The 7,111-nt window shown below is 39.4% G+C and overlaps 1 long non-coding RNA gene across 1 annotated transcript; it reads right to left on the bottom strand.

Moving 5' to 3' along the window:
* Positions 1–1,545: 1,545 nt before the first annotated feature.
* On the bottom strand, positions 1,546–6,209 carry LOC125328728. Its single transcript, XR_007204821.1, has 3 exons — positions 6,075–6,209; positions 5,536–5,646; positions 1,546–2,605 (listed from the first exon to the last, which is right to left on the bottom strand). It is a non-coding gene; the product is annotated as an uncharacterized LOC125328728 (long non-coding RNA).
* Between the last annotated feature and the right edge of the window lie 902 nt (positions 6,210–7,111).

The raw sequence follows: 7,111 nt of genomic DNA, 5'->3' as shown, positions 1-7,111 counted from the left end.
TCAAAATTACAAACAGTTACTGTATGTGGTAGCTATTAATAATTCCAGTGAGAATCTCCCACTTAGACCTGTCAAACTGACATTATTCTTTCTCACCACTGATTATAACTGTGGGGAATCAACCTTTTTGAAATTGATGCAGGCAGAAAGGGGTCATACAGCAACCTCATCCCTGGAAGTCCTGTCAGCTGCTTCTGACTGGATGGTAGTACAGGAGACAAACCAGTGTTCACAGGAGCTCTTAATGAGATCTGCTAAATTTTTGCCTGAATTGTGGTGGTTCTTTGAAGGTCAGTGCTTTCCCAAGGTTTTTTTCAGGAAGGAATTTTAGCTACCCTATTGCAGAAAATTGTCTCAACCACACACAAATTCTGTATTTTATCTAAGAAAAAAAAAAGGAGAGAGATACTTCCCTGGAGATCTATCTCACAGAAATATATGGAAAATTGTGTTCCACAAACTTGACCAAATAATTAGCTGGTATTTTTTGAGAAATGGAAAAAATCAAATGAAAACTCTAATAGTCTAGATAAATTTGTCATTGCTAACCATGGCTGTTTAATCAGATTGATGGATTCCATATGCTCCATATGGTGGCAACAGGAAAGGAAATTCAGAGCTCCCTTTGGCCTTGTCCAAGGCTGCCCAGCTTAAGACTGTGCAACACTTGGGTTGGGGTGATGGTTTTGCAATATATGCAGCTTAAAGCATACAGAGTATTTTTAGACACCAGATTTTTTATCTTCCCTCTGCATGAAGAGCAGAAACAAAGTTGTTGACATGAAAAGATAAAAAGCTATTTTTATTCTACACTGCAAGTTAACTATTGCTACTTATTCAGTGATAGGTTGGCTATTTCATAAATCCAGTCTTTCTCACCCAGGGAGTGAACTCTGTATACTACAGCAGTATCTGGTAGCAGCATTGAGTGTATCCAAACAACCTCCAATCTCCTGGTTTTATCATTGTGAGTATTGTCACATGTGGTGAAAGCAAAATTCTATTTTAAGCCTAAAGTACAATAGGGAAATAAAACATAGCCAGTAATGTGTACATGTAAGTGCATATGGAGTAATCAATGAATAAGAAAGCCACCTATGGCTATGGTAGAGTTGTCAATGTTAAAGAAAAAAATAAGAAAATTGAAGATTAATTTCTAGATGTTACTCTTCATGCTATGGGAAATGAACAAAGCAGATCTGTTTTCTTTGTGAGTGACTTTTACGTCTCTTATTGGAGTGCATCTAGAATATTGTGTCCAGTTTTGAATGTTTCCTAACCCATGCAAGATACGGACAAAACTGTAAGCTGCTGCAAGCTGAAGAAAGAGAGAAGGTAACAAACTATACAACATTTACATTCTGATCCTTTCATTCCTTTTCCCCTTGAAGAAGTAAAAAAAAGTTCATTATCTTAACTTTTTATTTCCTCGTTTACTTGAAATAATAAATTGCAAAGTGTTTCATCAGTGCTTGAAATTAGATTATTGCATAAATATCTGTGTAAGACAGAATTCCACACTTGGACTCTGTCACTGTTGTCCACAGGGACGGCGCGAAGAATGACATGGAATTCAAGTCCAGGATAAGTGGCATTATTTAATTAATTATCAGTTCGTTTATGTGACTTGGTTTGCAATAGAGAAATGACATCATTGGGTGCTTGACCATACACCTCCCAGAGTGATTGGCTGAATGCTACGATGCCTATTTCAAAATATTTTCTTCAGTGTGGAAAAGAAGACTGTGCATAACAAGTTTGCACCTGTGAGATAAAGTCTTGGTTTACAAAACCTTCTACACTGTTTACAGCTAGCCTGCGTGAGAAAGGAGACTCTCACAAGCAGCTGTAAAAAGCAGGAAAATTTTTCTGCTAACCTTTTCAGCATCTACAGGACTCAAATCCAATAAAGGATTCAGGAGTGATATCTCACCTTTAAAGTTCTTAAAGTAGCTTTTTGGAGAGAGCCCTCAGCTGGAATCTGTGGGAGTTTGTCCCTAGAAGGGAAGGGGAACTGCTGCACCTGGCAACTGGGAACTGCTGCACATGGCAGCTAGGATTGTGCATTATAGATACTTTTGGTGCTTACAGTATCAGACTGAATTATGTTGTAGCTGTCTCTAGTTCCCTGACTATATCATATCTCTTTCCATTGGTTTCAAGCTGCAGGATGTGGTTTTGTCATTGGTCTTTCACCCTCTGTTGCTGCAGCTTTTGGTTCTCCCTTCCGATCTCACAAATCTGTTGTGTTTTCCTCATCTCAGCTTGCTCATTTTCAAATTCTGCTTGCAGGATTTTAAGCCAAGGAGCCAGCTTGTTATATTTAGATAGTGGCTCTTGACTTTCTGCCAACTTGTCATCCCTTTCTCCCTGGAATTTTGTTTGCAAGGACAGGAGCCATTTCTCTGTGTGTTCTCCTTTTCCTCCCTCAGCACTGTAGGATGATGACCAAGGAGTCAGGCAAGAGCTAAGGTTTACTACCTGTGGATACACTATGTGCATTCCATGTTATCTTTGAGGATGGATATCTGTGTTGCTGGCAGTGAGAAAGGCTGAGTTGGATGAAGGAGTAGGCTTGTGGAGATAGGATGGTCCTGTTCTGGCTCTGAGGAGAGAAACAAAGTTGTGTCACTGAAACTTTGAAGAACACAATGGTCAAAAAGTAACTAACTCTTGGTGAATTGAGGGTGGTTTAAAGATTAAAACACACATCCCTGCATGTGCTAACAAGCTTTGTGAAGAACATCCTGCTATGTATATGACTCTTACTCCACTCTCCACCTAAATCACGCTATATATAAAGAGGGGGAAGGACGATAAGATTGTGTATAAGGAGCTGTGAGGGGCTCCCCATTCTGTGAGTGGAGAGAATCCCTTTACAGGGATCCTCTTTATCCCTTCATTTAATCTCCCTGTTTTTATTCTTCCTTGGGAGCAAATGATGTCCCAAAATGCTGGAGTAAAGAGTCCTTACCAACTTTCAGCATTTCCTGGGGGGAACAACACTTTCTATCATCAATTAATTAGAAGAAGGCGAGGTCACATGGCTTGACAGCATTCTGTTCAGAGCAGATGGAAAAGCAAATGAGGATGAATTTGAGTAAACTTCACCCGTACTGTTACTGTAGTGGTGGAGTAGTGTCATTCTGCTGTTGCAAAACAAGAGGTGACACCCTCTGTCCAGTTTATGCAAGCTATTTTTTCACCAACTTCAGTGGAAATTTTCCATCTGTGAAGATAAGTCAATGTGGACCAAATTACAAAATGATGAAAATTAAGAAGTTCACCCTTCTACACTGCCTACAGTCCTTGCACCTGCATCAAGTTCCAGTGCAGTGACAAGTCTAAAGAGTGTAATTGTCAGATGTTGGCCTAATTTACAGTAATCTCTGATTTTAAAGCAAGAATTTTAAAAAGGAAACAAAAACCACCAAGAAATCAAAATTCAACTATTGGCTAACCTATTTGATTGTAGAAAATGAAGAAAAATAAATGTTTACATTAAAGAAGTAAGAACTAGAAAAGTCTTTCAGGCTCTGTGAATTGCTCTATTTACTGAATTTTGAGAAGGCTGATAAAAGGGAGATTTTACTCCCTGAAGACAAAAGAAGGCAAAAACCGTGTTTGAAATGGTACTGAGTTAGTCTGTTGGAAGAAGGCTATACATTTTTAAATGGAATTTCCTAGATACTTTAATAAATTTAGTAATAAACAGGAGTAGAGTTTGATCCACCATGTTTAAATGTTTTGGTTTGCTTTTTTTTCTTACACCACGTGTAACTGAAAAAAAAGAAAATTATAAAAAAGAAAAAGCATCTCAGATTCTGGTGGAAACCCTCTCAGAGTACTTCCTCTTTTGTTGTACTGTATTACACTGTTCTTTATACCTATTTTCACTTCTCTTTTTGGCTGTATCAGGCCTGGTATGTGCACTGTGTTCTCATGGAAAGAATCAGATGATATATTCATGTTATTCTCGCTCCAGTTGTTTGGAGGCTTTATTTGTTGTCCAGTGGCTGCCTACCAAAAGCATGTAATTTGTAACTTCTTTAATTTTTAATTTTAATTTAAATTTGTAATTACTGTAATAAACATAATTTAATTTAAATATCAATTAAAATTTTAAATAATTTGTAATCAGAATGGAAACTGCAATGCAAATGCATTACTCCCTACATTCATTACTCAGTTAATTCAAGGCACAACTCCAGCACCTGCATTTGGTATTCTTAGCTCTTCTCTTTTATGTTACACATCTGTGAGGCCCAGCACTCACATAGAAAATTTTGCAATATAAGTGCAAAAAAGCACTGCTACTAATTTTATCAGAGAAGGGTATTTTCATCATTCAATCCTCCATTCAAAGACCATGGCTCCTTCTGCAAAGGGAGTTTTGCTAGCCAAGTTCAAATTATCTTCTCCAGGAAACTGCTTCTCAGTATCCAAACCTGAGTGTGTCTTGAATAGAGAGACAGAGTGTTGAGGGAGAAAATAAGACATGTCTGTTATGGAGGATCCTTTAATAATACAATCCAGCAGTGACTCCACATTTCTGCAAGTGGCTCTTCATGAGGACCTACAACGGGTTTAACTGATAATTATTCTGGCAATGAAACATCTCCCAGGCTCCTGCAATTCTTTTTTAGTATCGTTTTCTTTTTGCCAGCCCAACCTTCTCCTTTGATGTGGTTGTTCTTCCTTGCCTAGGGATTTCTACTCTGGGAAAAATGTATCCACGCCCAAAGACTCCTTCCAATCGACTATGCAGAAAGGTATGTTAGTTCTACAGCAAGTATTTCTATGGCTTAGGGACTCTCGTTTTCTGAGAGGTATCCTGCAATCAAAAGAAGAATTAAGTTTTTTTAGAGTGGTTTCAAAGAATACTCATGGAGATAATACAGCTGAGGAAAATAGGTGTTTTGTTTTGAACTTAATGAGTGTATCGCTTGACCTCCTCAGTGCGTATCCTTTTTCATCACTAGTCCTCTATCAAAAGTATGATGGAACTACCTGAATGTTCACAGCAGTACTGAAGTATCCTATTAGCTAATTTCTCTTTCATAAATATGTGTGCCTATTCCATTTAAACCAATGTCTTGTATAAAGTGGAAATATAGCCTAGAATATTGGAATATCAATCACAGTGCATGAGGTAGAGAGGATCCTGGTCACTTGCTGTGTTGCTGTAACAACTGCTCAGGATATAGATGCTGCTTTCCATTTTCAGATGGGTTTTTCTGTCAATCATCTAACTCCCTTGACCATATGCTTTGTTCCCCCCTCTCATGTCTCCCCATGCTCTGTACAATCCCTATTGTTCATGTGCTTCACTCATGCCATGCCAGTAAGAGCTGACCTCAAAATCTAACAAAGTCTGTTGATTTTGCACCAGCTAAAGATCTGTTAGACAGCACTGTGAACTACAAAGTACTGCCTGGCACTTTGGCAGGGGAGGGAAGTGTGATAGATAAGTGTCATTACAACATGCTCATCCTAGCACATGGCACTTGAAATCACTCTCATGTTTAGCCTCACCAACAGGAACATACTGCAGCTCAGATTTTCCAAGATGGGCTCAGAAACACAGGTTGCTTCACAGAGCTGGCAGGCACTGTCTTTTCTCACCATTGGGTTCTACATTTCGTCCTGCAAATATAAAAAGGAAGCTGTTAGTGGTCTTCTCAAGTCACTTCCTCCAGGAAGGAGCAATACTGCAGTTCTTCCAGGGATTCTGACTATGGTCTCTGTACCCAGTTTCCCAGCTTCAGTGTGAACCAGAATGTATACCTGTCCTACATAATATGTCATGTTAAGTACAGAATTAGTGCATCTCCGAGTGTGAGCAAACATTTTGACTCTTAATCTTCAGGAAATATAATAATGCAGCCATAGGTAGAGTAAGGGAGGTAGTAGTTTTCTGAGGACCGTCTCATGTGGCAGGGAACATGGAGCTACAGTGGTCCAAGCTAGATACATAGTCTGATAGATGTCTGTCCTCCCATGGATTAGGGCTGATAACTGCTAAATCTCTGACACCTTTTTTCCCATTCTCCTTCTGAAAGTATCACCATTACCTAGTGGACTGTTTCTCTTAATCCTGTTACAGATGAATTGTTTGTAGAACAGTTTGCGCTTGCTTCCAAAGGAGCTCTTAAAGCCTGGGACAAAAAAGGTGTGCTGCACTCCAAGGTTGTAGAAAAAATCATGTGGAAGCCTGAAGCATAGAAGGAATCAATATGAATGTGGAAATTGTCTGGCAGTATTATGTTTCAAACAGTCCTCTGTCATTACAATAAATGGGTATGTTTATTTAAGAGCACTGAATAAGTTATTAGAGAGTGAAATAAACCTGTAGAATGGCACTTTCTCTACCCACATGGATTAACCCACATGGATTAAGAGTCCTCCAACACCTGCTTCTAGGAAAAAGATCAGTAAACAGGTGATCTTAATCCGATTTCTGTTGGTGGCTGTGTATTGGGGAAAATAAGCACAGAGACTCTCAATGAGCTGACTTTATGGAAGTGTTGCAGATGCAAATTATACCTATTGTATTAAATCTTTTTTAAAGGTATCTCAGTACAAGCATCCACGTTTTCTGCACAATCCCAGGTTTTTTATAGCTTTTACACATACCACTTGGATAATGGGAAAACATCTACAAAAAAATGAGACTTCATTTTAAAATTTTACCATTATGTACCAGATAGCAAAAGCCCGGCCCTCGCTTTTATTTTCATACTCCTACGTTATCATGGTATATAAACAGATTATAATGTTTTTCAATGTAAGGGGTGTGTTGCAGTGGGGATCCTGCAACACGCATATACCAAACCAGGAGTCCCGTGGAAAGGAAATATATAATGGACAGACAGATTCTTGATAGCTGTTTCAGAGAGATGTTTATTTCTCCAGCCGCATGGCCGGGGCTCTGCCGAGGAACTGTTCCAGTCACGGGACCAAGGGTCCTTCTGCCCGCGCAGGGAACACAAACCAACCAATGGGAACGAGGCTGAGCAGGGGCAGGGAAGCCCCGTGCCTGTGCCCTCAGGGCCCCTCTCCCAGGGCTACACAGCGGGGGAGGGACCCCAACACCTCACCCGTTTTATTT

The sequence above is a fragment of the Corvus hawaiiensis genome, chromosome 1 (genome assembly GCF_020740725.1).
Source record: "Corvus hawaiiensis isolate bCorHaw1 chromosome 1, bCorHaw1.pri.cur, whole genome shotgun sequence".
Taxonomy (NCBI): domain Eukaryota; kingdom Metazoa; phylum Chordata; class Aves; order Passeriformes; family Corvidae; genus Corvus; species Corvus hawaiiensis.
Note: the sequence above shows the minus strand (reverse complement) of the source record. Positions and strands in the feature narration are given on the sequence as shown.